The following is a 17,376-nucleotide window of genomic DNA, read 5'->3' as shown; positions in this document are numbered from 1 at the left end:
GTGGGGTATCGAGTGTAAGCTCAAAGACTTTTATCTTGCTATAGCAAAGCTACTTGAGCTTGGGGCGACCGAACGCCCAGTGGATGCTGTGCATCCGGGAATATGGGAAAAATGCACAGCCACGCTGGCTGAGGACACAAAATCCTCAGGCAGTGGCAAGAGCCTTAAGGCATGGGGCAAAGTAGAGAAAGCCCCGCGCAGAGCAATAGAAGAGCAGGAGACGTGGAGCGCGGCGCGTACGTTATTATTAGTCACACCCGGGCTCGGGGTGGGGGCGGGAACGCAGATTGCCCCTGAGGACAATCCGCCCGGGAGCGGAGATCTGGGGGGGCCCGGCGCGTCACCCCCCTCCCCAGGCCAGAGGCCAGTCCCTGCCGCGGAAACCCCCCGGAAAACCGCGGCTTCCCCATCCGTCCCGCCGCCGCCAGTCAGTGACCCGTTGCCGGAGGTGCAGCAGCGCGCGGAATGCTTTTGGCGAGGGCTGGCAGGGGAAGCCAGAGGCGCAGAAACCGCGGCTCGGGAAGAGACACTAACCACGCCGCCACCCTACTCCTTTGAAAATGGCACTGGCCGCCAAGGAGAGGGGCGGGGCGCGAGCAGTCTCGGCGCGAAAATTCAGGAAGCGCACAATTTTAGGAATGCGCGTGCGCGGGAGAAAGAGGAGGAGAGCAGCAGAGGGCACAGAGCCAATCGGCAGCCGTGCCTGACGCCGCTACCATTTAAGGGAGAGACCTCCCCCTGCAGGAGGCAGGGCAAGCCGGGGGGGTGGGAATGGCGCCACCCCTGCGGGGAGGAGCGATCTCGGAGCCGGACAAAAAGGCACCCAGCCCCGGAAATGCGCTGGCATTCGACTTCCAACTCTGAGTCCAGCAGCAGCTCCACCAGCTCGGAAGAGCTGACGGGAGCCGGCTGGAACTCTGAGACAGAGGAAACAGAGCCAACGCGAATCAAGACAAAACCGAGCAAAGCTTTAAGCCGCAACGAAAAGCAGCCACAATACGAACCAACCCAGTTTACCAGCTGGGGAGAAATATCCTGTTGGGGCTGCGGGAGAAAAGGGCATCTCATTAAGGAATGCAGGTCCCGGCCCCAGGGAAACAAGACAGGGAGGGGGTGTGCGGGCCGCACCCAGCCTTCTCCCACCGGGAATACAAAGCGGCCCACCTATGCCAACCCCCAGTGGGGCGGGGAGCCCTTATACCCCATACCCCCACAGGAGGCAGCCAGTTTCATACCCCCACCAGTGACAAAATTGCAGTTTCGCAACACAGCCTTCGGTACCTTTGTACCCACTACCACCGCAAGCAGCGCCTGTGCCACAGGGTCAGCAGGGAGCGCCCCAGAACGGAACCCCGGGGTGGCCCTGGCCATGAAAATAGGGAAGGAGCCCCCGAGGGTGTGGGGGACATGCTGCCTTTATGGCAGTCAGGACCCCCACGTAATAGGGCTTCAGTTTGGGCAGACACAGGAGCAGACTGCTCGATCTTGCCCAAGCCCTGTGGCCCCTACATTGGCAATGCAAAGAGGTCCCCCCAGTGAACGGGGTGGGAGGGCCATCCCGAGCATGGAAAAGCACCCAATTTGTAGCTATAACGCTTCATATAAAAAAGAGGACAAAATCAGGTGGTGTCCACTCAAGCCAATCAAACCTGACCTTCAGAACAAAATTAATAGAAAGCTGTGAGTTTCTGTTTGCAGGACATGCTCGTAGACCGTCCCCGTGACACATACACCCCTACTCCAGAGAGAGATGACAGACCACCAAACCGCCAGACAAAACCTGAGAGTCCCATGCCGGTGAGACCCAGACATACACAGTGTCTTTGTGCGATTTTGCTGTTAGGGCATGTGGCCGGGGGGCAAGCCGACCCAGGCCACTACCCTCATCAGCCATTTAGGTGGGTCATGCAACATCTTTCAAGTAACAAGGTGTTCAAAGAGGTCACCACAACGAACACCCCATCCTTCGTGTTCCACATAGCCAACCTGTTTAGAAGCTACCTTTCTAACCCTAAACGAAACCAAACCGAACCTGACTAACCCCTGTTAGCTTTGCTATGATGTTCAACCCCCTTTCTACGAAGGCATTGCTTTAGACACCCCCTTCAGTTACTCCACAGCTAGTGCCCCCCACCAGTGCAGATGGGAAACTCCCCGCAGAGGAATCACCCTGAGTCAAATCACAGGACAGGGCAGATGTTTTGGCAATGCAACTTTAGCGAAGCAGAAAGGCAACTTCTGCACTAAAGTTGTCAAGCCCAACAGAAAAACCAATAAGTGGGTGGTCCCATCCGCATCTGGGATGTGGGTTTGCCAGCGATCCGGAGTGAGTCCTTGTGTGTTCCTTGCCAAATTTAATGACTCTATTGACTTCTGTGTCCAAGTTCTGATTGTTCCTAGGGTCCTGTACCACTCAGACGAAGAGATATACCACCTTCTCGAGGAACCTGACAGACTCCACAAAAGAGAAATAATCACAGGTATAACTATCACAATGCTGCTCGGCCTGGGAGCAGCTGGCACGGCCACGGGTGTCTCAGCCATCGCAGCCCAACAGCACGGACTCTCTCAGCTGCAAATGACCATCGACAAAGACCTGCAGAGGATCGAGAAATCCATCTCCTATCTAGAAAAATCAGTCACAAAAGCCTTCGAAACTCACCTTGCGAAAATTACTCAGGTTTACCAAACCAACCTTTCCTTACCAAGTTACAAGTTTGTACCTCACTCCAGTGCCTATATCTACGACTACCTCATTTTATATATGATAAGGGGAGGGGAGATGTGGTAGATAGGGACAGGCGAATGGAAGATCTCGGGATGTGACGGAAAGAAAGACCCTTCCCCCTTCTCCCTGCTTCACGTTATCTATTAACCCCAGAGCATGTAACCACACCTAACCCAGTAGTTTTCCACTCCCGATTAACCCTAGGGACCCTACCAACCCCCCTCTGACGTAGCAAAGACCCCCAAGACTATTTAAACCCATGAGATAAGAGAATAAAGGCTTTCGACCGTCCACCACATTGGTGTCAGCGTGTGTCGTTAGTCCGAGTAGCCCGGAGAGGCTGGACTGCCGTGCTGCCTCCTTGCAACCAGGTCGCCATTGTCTTTCATAAAGGCAACAGGGTAAGGCAAATGCAGCTCAGGGCACACAGAAAACCCTGGCTGGCTGTGCTTACAGAGACTGAATTTTTAAGATACAGTTCTCAGTTTCACTCTAAAGATCTGACTAAGCTCAAATGCAAAACATAGTTTTGTAAGACTGAATAGCAATAATCCACCATGGCATTTACACAGTGCTTGTCTCTTTGCTGTTTTACGGACTTTATTCAATCAATTCTTGTGTCTCTCCAAGAAATAAAAATATGCCTTTCAGGAATGAGGAAACTGGGGAAGAGGAGCTAAACACTGCATGGCTCACAGAGATTTGGTCACAGCAGAAATTGTAGGATTCAGGAGGCTACTCTACCTCCATCTGCATCCACATCACAAGCCCACACCTTCCCCTTTTGGTGTTACTGGAATACAAATGCTTATGTGCTTATAATCTCTTATATGGAATACAAATCTCTTATGTGCTTGCCAAGACCTGGGGCAGAAACATCATATTCTCCTGTATGCCAGTGGATGTGGTCATTCCACTAGGTAATTTATAATATGTACAAAAGCTTCTTCTAAGGGTGTTGGTAAGATATATGGGGTTACTAAAGGCCTAATAAAGACTAAGCCACACTAATAAAAGGCAAAGGCTGTAATTTAGAATGGAAAATCCTATGATTTAAAGGCAGTGGCCAAATATTGGATCATTTTATATATTGTTAATAAATCAGAACAAGCAAGGCACAAAACATCTGGTGTAAAAGATAAAACTCTTATCAAAGTCCACCAGACTCCAGGATTTTTGTGCTGGGTAAACCCCAGTGCCTGTGCGAGAACCTCCTCCACTGTACTAGTGGCATCGCATACAGTTTGCCTGTGCTGGTTTGGCACAGGAGTGACTTTTGTGGAGAAGGTCCTGTCACCTGTTGCTGCCACCCTACTTTCAGGTATTTGATCAGGTGTCTGCAGTCTAGTCAGGTGTAAAGAGGCTCTGCAAACAGAATATGTACAACTTCACAAGCACCTCACAAGTGTTTCCTGCCTGGCACACATAAAACATGGCTCTGATTTGATGAGCTACGGACCCCTCTTGTAAGGAATCCAGGGAGCCTTTGTCGCCCATTGGGTAACATCAAGGGGAGTGTACCACTCCAAACCCAATGTCTTTTCCATCAGCTCCATCAATACCACAACCAGCTCCCACTTTCTTTCCGATAGGAGCTTATTCACAGAATACTTTATCACTCTTTCTGTAAAAAACTTCTTCCTAATATCCAGCTTGTACTGGCGCAGTTTAAAACTGTGTCCTCTGGTTCTGTCAGTTGCTGCCTGGAGAAAGAGACCAAAAATCACCTTTCAAGGAGTTGTAAAGAATGATAAGGTCATCTCTGAGTCTCCTTTTCTCCAGGCTAAACACCCCCAGCTCCCTCAGCCATTCCTCATAGGGTTTGTGTTTCAAGCCCCTCACCAGCCTCATTGCCTCCTCTGGACGTGCTCAAGCACCTCAACATCCTTCCCAAACTGAGGGCCCAGAACTGGACACAGCACTCAAGGTGTGGCCTCACCAGCATTGAGTACAGGGTGAGAATGACCTCCCTGCTCCTGCTGGCCACACAATTCCTAACACAGGCCAGGATGTCCTTGGCCTTCTTGGCCACCAGGGCACACTGCTGGCTCATGTGCAGTCAGCTGTCACCAGCACCCCCAGGTCCCTTTCCAGCCACACTGTCCCCAGCCTGTAACACTACAGGGGGTTACTGTGGCCAAAATGCAGGACTCGGCACTTGGACTTATTAAACATCATCTTATTGGACTCTGCCCACCCATCTAAGTGTTCCAGGTCTCTCTGCAGAGCCCTCCCACCTCCCAACAGATCAACACATGCTCCCAGCTTAGGGTCATTTGCAAATTTACTAATGAAAGACTCAATCCCCTTGTCCATGTTGTCTATGACAGAACTGGTCCCAGCACAGAGCCCTGAGGGACACCACTGGTGGCTGGCCCCAGCTGGATGCAGCACCGCTCACCAGCACTCTCTGGGCCCGGCCATCCAGCCAGTTCTGAACCCAGCACTGAGTGCTCCTGTCCCAGCCGTGGGCTGCAGCTTCTCCAGGAGTGGGAGACAGTGTCAAAGGCCTTGCTGAAATCCAAATATTCAACATGCACAGCCTTTCCTGCATCCACCAGGCAGGTCACCAGGTCATAAAAGGAGATCAGGTTGGTCAAAAACTACCTACCTCTCCTAAACCCCTGCTGGCTGGGTCTGATACCCTGGCCATCCTGTAAGTTCTGTGTGATGACACTCACTGTGAACTGTTCCATAACCTTACTGAGTACTGAGGTCAAGATAACTGGCCTATAATTATCAGGATCCTCCTTCCCACCCTTTTTGTGAATGGGTGTCACATTGGCCAGCTTCCAGTCCTCTGGAACCTCGTCAGTGAGCCAGGAGTGTTGAAAAATGATAGAGTGGCTTCACAAGCTCATCTTCCAGCTCTTTCATCACCAGATGGATTTCATCTGGTCTCATGGATTTATGAACATCCAAGTGGCTCAGCAGTTCTCTGACTGTCTCCTCCTGGATGATGGGGGACCATTCTGCTCCCTGACACCATCTACCAACCCAGAAGGACAGTTGTCTTAAGGACAAGCCGTCTTCCCACTAAAGTCTGGGACAAAGAAGGCATTAAGCACTTTTGCCTTCTCCTCACCTGCAGTTACCAAGTCCTCATCTCGGGATCTTTCCTCTTATGTACTTGATCCCCTACCTATAATTTTACCCTTGTTAATCTTATTGCTTGTTTTCTATGACATTTACACAGGTTTTTGTCAGGCCAGCAGCTTCATCAGCACCCTTAGCTGAGGTTATGCAACCAGTGGGAAGCAAAGTTGAACCTTGAGTCCCTTGAGCATCAGCAGTGAAGCCCTGACGGTGGGGGAGGGTAACACGGAGGAAGTTGCAGCGCCCTCTGCAGCACTGTCACACTTACCCATCTATTTTATACCTTGTTGGAAGATGTTTAGCCTCACACTTTAGGCATTCTTAAACACTTTAGGTTCAACTATGCACATATTGACTCCATGGCATTGCAACTGAGGCCTGAGGTTATTAGAAGGGTAAAGAGCAGAAAACTTAGTAGAAACTTAAAGCGTCTGAGCAAATGAACAATATATTCCTTTACAGGCCATAGTTGTCTGTACACTCAGTGGAAGAAGGAATAAAAAGAGGATTTGTGTCTTGAGAACACAGGGCATTCCTCAGCACATGTATCCATGTTTACCAATGCTTTCCCTGTGCAGTAGTGTTGAATGCAGTGTGACTGTTCATGTAAGCAGGTCGTGGCTTATGTGACCCCAGCCTTTGGTGTTTCACTCATCACAGTCCTGAGGCATTGACATTTAATCCATGATCTTGAATCATAAAGTCTTCTGATCAGCATGAAAATATCTTTATGCGGAAATATTGCCATTTTCATTTTCATCTAGGTGCTTCCTCTAGCCTTTGGAGAGCTGGGATATGCTGCTGTGACAATGGTCTCCAGCTGGTGTTTGTAAGGTATCCATTCCCTGGGGAATGGAGGGCCTTGTGTCTGATCTTTCAGCCCTAAAACTGTTTAAGCTTTGCAAATAAGGGAACACTTAAAAGCCATAGTTTGACAATAACAGAAGAAATTTACCAAAAGATCAAATAGCAAACACATTGTTAAGATGACATTTAATGAATAAAATTTTCCTTGGGTTCTGCAGTGCTGCCACTTGCTTGTGATTCTGACTAATCAGTACCTGAAAGGTCCTTTAAGACTGTCATGTCCTGGAGAGTTTTAGATCTGTGTCTTTTCTGCTTTTGTAGCTAACGATGACTACAGGAGCCACCTCTGACAATTATTCTAGGCAGTCTTATTTCCCCCTGTGTATACAGAAACACTTTCTCCTCATCCCTCCCTGTCTTGTGGTTTAACAGACCGTTACCTCTAATTACCAGCTCTAGGGGTGCTATTTGCTAAGAAGGAGCTTGAGTCATGTTTTATCTTTCTATTAAAATCTTTTAATTAATGCTTTCATTGAATATCCAAACTAGAGCACCAATAGCTCCAAGCTTAAACAGTATTTTCAATTTACCAAGTCTTTTAAGTCACTGTGTTAAAACTTTACAAGTTGTATATTCAAGAAGTTATTAACCAGATAAAAAACATAGCCTGGAAATCAGTTCATAACAGCACCACAGAAATAGCAATCACAATCTCTCAGCATCATAGAAAATGTTACCATGATCTCTTGGTCTAAATATATGATAGAACTGGAAAATGTATTAGCTTGGTTGGTTAGTACTACTTTATTTTGGTTAGTGCTTCTTTGCATCTTCATATACCCAAAGGAGCATAGTCACACTAATACTGCCCCAATACTAAATGATGTAAATGCTGTACTATTAGTTTTCATAATTTTCAACTAAAGTGCAGCTGCCTGCATGACCTGACATGTTTCCCAGAGCAGTATTTCAACAGCCATTACAGAAGCTGGTGCATCCCCTAGAGCTTCAATTTAATGCCTTCAAACCACAGGCTTAGCTGTTCGAGTTTTATGGTTTAAAATTTATTCTAAAATTTATTTTATAGTTGAAAATTTATTTTATTTTAAACTCTCCAGAATGCCCTCCAGCCAGTTCATAAATGGCAGAATAGGCTTGTTTTCTTCCAGCCAAATTGAACCAGAGGGGTTATAGAGCAGCACAACTACACCACACAGAATGAGCAACCAAACAACTCTAAGAGACACAGTACGAGATCCTTAGTTATTTTACAGCCATGAGAAGTTCTCACTAGGCTCATGAAAATTTTTTGCCTATGTTATGTTGGTTGTGTACAGAGTCTGTGTTTGTGTAAGAAAGAAAGCAAACCAAACTGAGCTAAACAATGAGGAAGGATTTTAACTATTGCAGCTGCAAGCAACTGCAGCCTTTCAAGAGACAGGAAGTGCAGTTGGTGAGTGCTGAGCATTAATACCTAGGCTCTTGTGTGGCACTCCTTTGTCTTCCAGAATCATAAAGTTCGCCAAAGTAAGCAGAATTTTTTCCACTCTTAGCGGAGTACCTGCAGAGAAAGATGGGACTTTGCCCTTGGCAAAGGGGAGTAGCGCCCTGGCACATATGCCTGCTTCTTAACAAACTGTTGTACCATCAACCTGAAAGTGTCAAAACAAAAGCTTTTTGCTTTCCTGTCTAGCCTGCTTTCTTCCCAAAGTACAAGCCTCATTTCAGAAATAGGCATTTTGCAAAAGCTCTTCTGAGGTGCTTTCATAGGCTCTGTTCCCTGTAGTGGCTGGACCCTGTATCAAAATGTGTATGTGAGTATGAGCTTGAGGAGCTGTTCCAGCAAAAATGCTTGCAGGTCTGCAAGGAGAAGATGCAGATCCAGCTAGTAAAAGATTGGAGGGCTGCAGCAAAATGAAGGATATAGTACATTTCTGCAACCTCCAGAAGGTGAAGATGAAATCTTAATGCTGGATTAAAAAACTGAAAAGTGAGTGAGAAAATAAGGCAGGGAAGTACTATGGCAAGAAGATGGCTTTCATGGAGTTTTGAACAAACTGTAGGGACTAAACATTTATAATATGTCCATATATATCCCTTTAGAGCTGCAACTTAGACAAAGGATGAAAGAGGCAATGCATAGGAGCTTCAGTGTATGAGTGCCTCTTCTGTTAAGCTCTTTGACTTTAAAATAGCTAAGTCTGAATGTTTGAAAAATTCCAAGTTATAGTACAATAGAATTCCATTTTTACTAAAAATGAAGACTTTGTTACCTCCTGGCATTTAATCTATCTGTTCTCTGTTATGACAGCCCAGCTCTTCCATAGGTCCTTAACTCATATGGAGAGCTGCCTCTGACAGATGATCAGGCTGAAGATCTGGCAAAGATCCAGAAGCACAGGAGCTCACAACAGTTGTGGATGACACAAACTGACAAGGTGGCAAATAACCATGAGGACTCTGATATAGTGGCACACATATATAAAATATATAAATTCATAATACATACAAATAATATAAATGACATTTGTGTACACACACAAAAATACATATGCATATTTGCTTAAGCAACCTGGATTGTTTAGAGAATTTGAACTATTTATGCAAAATAGGCTTCTATATGACTAGTAGATGGCCATGGTCATAAAAGGAAGTCCTGAAGGTCATGCCTACAAATGCATGGACTGCAGTGTGGGTGGCAGTATGATAAGTAGGAGCCTCAGCTCAACAGGAATTATTATTTTGATGTAGACACAAATCAAACTATTATAGTTCTTGAACAGATAAAAAAAGAAAATTGAGAAACAGCTAAAAGTATGATTTCCCTCTGACAATAATGTCAGTGAGCTGGATACTGGGCATCTGGACAGTTTTGAAGGTCACACACTCAACACTCAGGCATGCACACACACACAAACTACAAACATAGAAAGGGTACAGAAAAGAGCCATACAATGATCTGATGGGGTGAAAGAAGTATCTTATAGCAAGGATTTAGAGATTTCCTCTAAAGTCTTTAATGATTTTAAGTTACAGAAAAACAGAAAATTTGAGAAAAGTCTTAATTGTAGTCTACTAATACCTCCATGGAAATAAAACTATGTCTTTTCAAAAGCCTTTTATTTCAACAGAGAAAGACACAGAAGGAATCACCAGTGTATAGTTTAAGGATAAAGCCAGAGATGTTAAAATTATAAGGGTTACTCATTTTTTGCTGATTTTTAGCTGCTGGAGAAAACTATCAAAGCAATCAAAGCCCTTTGCATTTGTTAAAATTATTTTGGGTTTTTCAATCCATCAAGTGTTTTTCCCCCTTTTGTCTTTCCAGTTCTCTTCCCTCATGCCCTGAAGAAAACTGAGCAAGCAACTGGTTGGGGGCTTGGCTGGTGGGATCAACCCACCTGACAGAGAATATAATTGTAGGGGACTGTTTTGGCACAAGTATGTTGGCCATCTGAGTCCTTGGAAAGACACTCATAGAATTATGGAATCATTTAGACTGGAAGAGATTTCTCAGACCAAGTTCAATTGCTAATCTAGCATGGCCAAGTGCACCTCTCAGCCATATCCCTGAAGAGCTGTATCTCCACATCTTTTAAGTATCTCCATGGATGGTGATTTAAGTCTGGAAGCATGTTCCAATACTTGACAAAAATCATGTCATAAGGAGGCGCTAAAAACATCATTGCAACTTGAGCCAAGTCTGGACTCCTGCTCCAGGTCAGAGCCACCTTGTCGCAGATAAGCTGACTGGGAAATTCCTGTCATCTTCTATCTTTAAACAAGCTACCCATTTCCTTTAAAGGTAAAAACACAGACCTTGCAAACATCAACTATATTCTTACAGCCCATTTGGAGCAACCAAGTAGTAGAGGTGGCTAATTCTGCTTCTGCTATAAATGTGGATAGAACTGTCAGGAAGTCTGGACAAATTTTCTTCAAGCTATGTAGTGAATAGATACACTTTAAAAAAAAATCTGTTAATAAAGCCTAAGCAAGTCAATTTCCTGAAGGACAGTTCTCACCCCCTTGGGGGCTGATGGGGTCATGCTCATTTCTCTCCAGCCAAGTCCAACCTTGGGCACTCACTGGTAGCAAAGAAGAGCAGAGCATACTCTTTTGGTGCCCAGTGAAAAGAGAAGGGACAATGAATACTAACTGGAGGTTCCCTCTGAACATCAGGAAACATATTTTTAATATGAGGTTCACCTAGCACTGTCACAGAGCTGTCCAGGCATCTTGTGGAGTCTTCCTCCTTGGAGATGTTCGAAAGCCACTTATACAGAGTCCTGGGCAGCTGGTTGTAGATGGCTCTGCTTGAGCAGAGGTTTTGGAGCAGGTGAGCTCCAGAGGTTTACCAACAGCAGCCATACTGGTACCCTGTAATTTTCAAGAGCAACCAGTGCCAGAGGGGCTTATGAATGTCACAGGCCTAGAGCTGCTAATTCTCCACCTCCTATCTGGGATGCCCTTAGTGGTGGCAGCCAAAATTATGGCCAGGGAATGTAGTGAGACTATGCATGGTCACTTTTCCTGGCCTTGGCTTTATTGGGAACTAAACAGCCAAAACAGGATTGATCATACCCTGTTTTTTCTTATATTCAGGGGATTTCACTTCCATTGAACCCTCCTGCAGGTCTTCCATGTGCAGGACAAACTCTATGAAAGCTGCAGAGTGACAGCCTACTTGGAATTGTTTGCTAGCAATTCCATTTGACAGCATGTAAGCACAAGATATTGAAAACAGAGCAACACTAGGGAGTAATGCTGCATGTCAGCATAGGCTCCCAGGCACTGTCCTCCCTAACAGGTAGTTGTGAAAACTGTGGGACTTTGGGATGAACTCCTTAGAGATGATTATTAAACAGAACAGATTAAAGCAGGTATTGTTCTTAGGCCAACTTTTATTATGTTTACATAATGCTAAGTCAGATGTGCTTGTTAATCACTTTCAATAGCATTAACTTTTTAACATTGCACTTGTGTTGATATACAAAATAAAATAATTTATTGAAGTAAAAGGTCAGCTGAAAAATCATTGTCTCTTCCAAGCCTTCTCTGTTTGAGTTACAGGGTTATTCTCTTTACTGTAGGGATAATAAGGATTATATTTCACCAAAGGCTCCAGAATATTATCCATCTCGTTCTTTTATACCCCAGGAGAGGTTATTTCAGTTTTGTAGATCCCTAAGGTAGAGGAAGGGAATGATATTTCCAAGCCCAAATTCTCTGCATGTGCAAGCATGTTCTAAAGGAAACAGAACAAAGGCAGGCCAGTGTGATACTACCCCACATATCATTTGGTGCCATCTTGCTGCTTTTCTCCTGAAGCAAATCCCCAAACCCATACATACAGAAAAAAATCAGATCTGCACATTTGTGATTTCCTTTGAGGGTTAATTTTTTGAGGTATGTGCTGCCTTACACTGTCACATCTGATCTGTCTCAGATCTCCAATGGCTTTCTGCTCCTGAAATGGAGCTAAATCACTCCAGAAACCACATGTAGGTTGAATAGTTGGTGAATGCTGGCATGTCCAAATCTTCAGGAGCACCTGATCCTTACCTGATGTTGGATTCCTCATAGGTGGGGTGGTTGTTGAGGGTGCAGAGACAAAGGACACATGCCAGCACTCTGTGTGCCTCAGGGCAAATTGAGAAGTTGAGAAGTCGAGCAGTCAAGCAGTGCCATGGCAATTTTTTGTCTTCAAATTTTGTGTGTTACAGCTCACATTCCCCAAAAGTTTTGTCCAGTATTTTACAGTAAATGTAAAGGACATACAATGTGATTTTGTCACTGTCTCATGCATAGAACTATATTACACAGGCTGAGAATCCAGGTGTTTTCCAAATTGACCTTGGCTTCTTGCACCAGAAGAAACCAAAGCCTGTCATCACCAAAATTTAGAAGTGACATGGGTAATTCAGGCTGGAAGGGACTCCAGGAGGTCAAAACATTCAACCTCCTGCTCAAAGCAGGGCTACACTTCTTGAAAGCATAATGGACATCAAAGCCAGTGTTTAAATTACATTCTTCACAGAAAATGGAGGCAGTGTTAAACCTATCAGCCCTGCATTAGAAACAGATTAAGGTGACAGAGATTGCTAGGTCACAGGTGAGAGCAGCCCACAGATTCCCTTGGCATCAGCTGCAGCTGCCAAGAACCAGCCATGAAGTAGTAGAGACCTTGGCTCAGCCCAAGATCCCCATGCATGCAGTAGGTGAAGTAATTTGTGACCTGGTTATCTGCCCCTTTTTGCCTTGGTCTGAAGAACAGTGATACATGATATGCTCCTTCACAGTGTAGTTTCAGATTCAAGGCTGATGTAAATTAATTTAACGCTTAATATAAAGCTGGTTTGGGGATTACTCGAAAAAATGGCATAGCTGGAGGATCAAAATAAACTGTGGATGTATTTTGTTTGGAAGCAGCTCTTTTCTCCAATAAAAGTTAAATTAATTTTACTTTTAATTTAGAAACCTTACTCATCTTATGTGATTCTTGAGCACCCAGTAACAATACTGCAAATAGGGAGAGCATTCAGATCTGGAATAATACATGAGTTTCAAAGTATTTCTGTGATGCAATAATTTTTATTTCTATCATCAGGAGCTTGGATTGTTATTACAGATTTCCATCTTAGAAAGCTGAAAAGGTCTTTGCCATTGATGGAGAGACAATATCTCCATATTATATATATCAGTATTTATTTTGATGCTTTCAGAATTTTTGGGCCTGTTTATTTTTCTTATTTAGAAGTACAAATCTATTTACACTCTGCTTCAGACAAAAGAGGTATGCAACACAATCTTTACATTTGAGTGACCTATCTCAGAACAAAAGCATTTTCCAGGAAATGCTTAGACCAATAGTCTAGTAACAAGAATTACAGAGGCATGTGGCAAACTGAAAAGAAGGGAAGTAAAAAGCTGCAGTAGATGTAAAAGCTCATATCGCACCTCAAAAGGATCTTATTCAAATTAATGTGTATGGGGGAAATAACAGTAAACATTGTTTCTATAAGCAATTTCTAAATATAATGACAAAAGATACTGTAAGAACTATCTGCTCAGAGGAAAATGGGGTGTTTGTCTTTTTACTTACTCCTCTTTTTTTTTTTTTTAATTTTAAATTTCTGATTTCTTGCTTTTAGCTGTAAAAACAACCTTTTAGTGTTGTTTCTGACCTCCTTCTCTTTTGAAGTTTCTATTTTATGGTGACTCTTGTAGCATCCTTCGGTGGTCATCAGCACATATATGGGAGTCCATGAATGTTGAAGAGTGAAAATCTAGCTGTCCAGTGCTCGGCAGGACATGGCAAGGATGTCCATTCTATTTTAAATAGTCAGGAAGAGACATTGCACCATCACACAGTTGTTTTCCTTCCCTCCCCAAAATCTCAGTGTTTTCCCAGCCTAACCTGGACGGGAGAATAGCCAGGAAAATTTCTAAAGGCAAGTCTCCAGCATGATGAGACAAGTTTGGATTCTTGTAACAAGCGGGCGGAGACAAGGGAAAGGGAACTGAAACTGTTTTGAAGTAATGGCAACCTCAGCTGCTGCAATGGGGTGCAGAGATATGTGATATACTGTGATTATTGCAATTTAGAGGCTTCCTTTTCAGACTAAAAACATTTTTCACTCCTTTCGGAAACAGTATTGCATTACAGGTGTTATAACTTTTCTTCAGAATCAGACTGGCCAGGGAACTGTAAATCTAAATCATGGCTGCCCTCAGGAAACCTGCCAGCCTGTAAACACAGTGAAATGAGTGAGATGAAAGTATCTGGGTGAAAAAATTAATTTTAGGCATTCCACTGAAGTCTATTTAGTTTTTACAGTCTGGCCTGGCATCTACAAGTAACAGCTGGGGAGGACATATTAATTCCCAGTGACTAATGCTGGGAAGATTACTTTAAGCTTGAAATCTTTACATAGGGGTCCAAGAGGGAAGAAAAAACTGATTTCCTTGAATTTCTCTTATTTTTTCCATGCTGGAAAGTCATCGTATTCTACCATAAGTATCAAGCTTTCCTACTTCTGAAGCTTAATTGTTCAAACTGATGAAGTTTCTGATTAGGAATTTATGTAGAAAAGTATTTCAAAGTGCAGGCTGACCACAAGAGTAACTTGTCAGGGCATTGCATGTTTTTCAGCATATTTCCTTTTTTTGGCACATTTGTGTGCTTTCCGAGAGCTTCCCCATTCTTAAAGAGGTTTCTCAGAGGATTTTGCTCACAGCTCCAGCCTAGCAGAGGCAGGTGAACAAAAGCCAAAAATGTGGGAACAATTCAAACTTATTTTGTCATGTTCCTCCCACTGAACATGAGCAAAGATTCTATTTAAGATACAAAACTCTTTCAAGACACAAAATACTGTCATTCATCAATCTGTTTATACCCGTGTCTACTCCACCATTTTTCATTCTCACACGTTGTTGCTTGTCATCCTGGCACAATGAATGAAGCCAAAACATTGCAAGAACACTTAATGTCCAGACTGTAAGAGAGTATGAGTCTCATGTTAGCTCATTCTCATAACTTCCAGAGCACTTGCCCAGATTTTGGAGAGTGGAAGAGCATCCAAGGAACACCCATTGCTAGCTATGCCATTTGTCACCTGGATTCTTCTAATATCCTTCAGACCATATTTGTATCTCTGATATTAGCTTTTTTTCTTCCTGCTTCTTACTCTTCATAAGACCTTCCTGGATACTTTCCAGGGACTATTTGTTTTCAGCTCCTTTATAAAGCTCACAGTAAAGAAGCCCATGGGGTTTAGCATATAAAGAGATACTGGGCAACTGCAAAGCAGACGACACTACTCCAATTCCTTCTCCCCAGCTACCAGAACCTTTAATTCACTGCCAACCTGTCTTTAACATTCCCAATGATATTTTTATACATCTGCCATCAGTTAAAGTAGACTTTAACTGTCCACCAGAAAGGAGACCAGCGAGTTATCCATCAGTTCATTCTCTCTTCCACACCTGGAAAGAGCAAGCTGCTTCTTTTTTTATCTCCATCCATCTCATTCAGCCACAAAGGTGCTCAAGCAGCATTAGGATCTGTTCTAGGCATGAATGTGGTAAGAAACTCAGCATGGTCATTACTTGCCCTAGAAAACTGACTTCCCAAACATGGGGACAGAGCTTGATTTCTGATTGTTGTTTTGTGTTGGTAAACTACATAGATGAGACAGCAGACTTTTAGGAATATGCCTGGATAGGAAACTGTTTCTGGGCTAGGTGTAGAGATGAGCTGGTCCTGTAGCACATCCTGGTTTACACACATCGAGTACTCAAAGGCAAAGCTGTGTCTGCATGTTTATCAGTCCCCAGCTTCAGGCAGCAGCTCACCTATTCTTCAATTCAGTCATGGAGACAGAAAGGCTGCAGTCATGTCATTGCTTCTCACCTAAAATGGGCAGAGGATGGAGCCTTTGTGTAGAAGGTCTTCCAGAACCATCACCTTAATTACTGCAATTCAGTGGTCCAGTCCTGAGCATCCGGGGAACAATTCTGTGTAGAACTCTTACAACAAGGAAAAGGAAGGTATTTTCTATGGAAAGGAGAGTGTGAAACACATTCACATTGGTACTGTCTACTGATAGAGACTGGAAATGGTGGGAAGGGGAGGAACATACATAAGAACTAGAAGGAAATAGAAGGAACTAGGTGTCAGAACTTGCATACATGATTTGGCCTGTAAAAGCTGCTTTGGCAGGTTGAGCAAAAGGATGCAGATCCTAAAATCCTGAGCCTATGGTGGGCAACTTCCAAGTGTTCCCACTTTAGAGTTGTTCTGGTCCTGACGCTGGGGCAGAAATTAATCCCTTTCTGAACATCTGGGAATTTACTGAGTTTGTATACCCAGTTGCCTCTTGAATAATGAACTCTTGTGTCATGGGACATAAAAGGCTCCTAAACGGTAAAAGGTTTTCCTACAAGGTCAGCAGGTGGCAGCAGGCATAAACAAGTCAAATGTCCATAGGGTCTTTCAGCATCCATTTCCTTTGGACAACAATTTCAGTTTTTCTGAAGAGAGATGGTGGAACTCAAATACATTTTCCCCCCTTCTTTCCTGTAAAAAATGTACTTCCCACTCTCTGTCTTAGTATCCATGTCATTTGGTGTGGAAATATTTTTGCTGTGCAGGAAAACTGACTTGGGATGTCCAACATTCATTGATGTTTTGACTTGGAGGAACAAACCATTTCAGCTCAAGAATCCTAACTACATAAATAATTATGCATTCCACTAAAAGTCATGTCTCCAAAGTTTGTTTTAAAAAATAAAAATTTTATGTGTATGCATACAGGATTACAAGCATATGATATTGAAATATTAAGTGTATTCAAAAATTGATGATGCTTTAAGTGTGTATATAAAAGCATGCACATTACTTCAAAAGAAGTAATCAGATGGTTATGAGTAAACCATTAAAACATTCTAGAAAATTTATTTCAACACATTACTGCCTGGAATTTAACATGTACTTTCATGCAAGTGTCTCCACTTTGAGAATATTTCTGTTGCTAATGGGTCTAAAATAGCTTTTTAGCGCTTTAAATAAGTTTTTTAAGCACTTCTTCGTCTACATAGTTGTATTACAGATGAAAACTTTGGAAGTCTGAATTACATTTTGCAAGTTTCTAACTATTTTTTGTCACCTGAAACACACTAAAAATCACAAGACAAAGTCACTCCTGTGACTGGATCCATGTTTCATTATGCAGCCCTGCAGT

The sequence above is a fragment of the Taeniopygia guttata genome, chromosome Z, assembly GCF_048771995.1.
Source record: "Taeniopygia guttata chromosome Z, bTaeGut7.mat, whole genome shotgun sequence".
NCBI lineage: Eukaryota > Metazoa > Chordata > Aves > Passeriformes > Estrildidae > Taeniopygia > Taeniopygia guttata.
The sequence above is the reverse complement of the archived record's forward strand: the minus strand, read 5'-3'. Positions refer to the sequence as shown.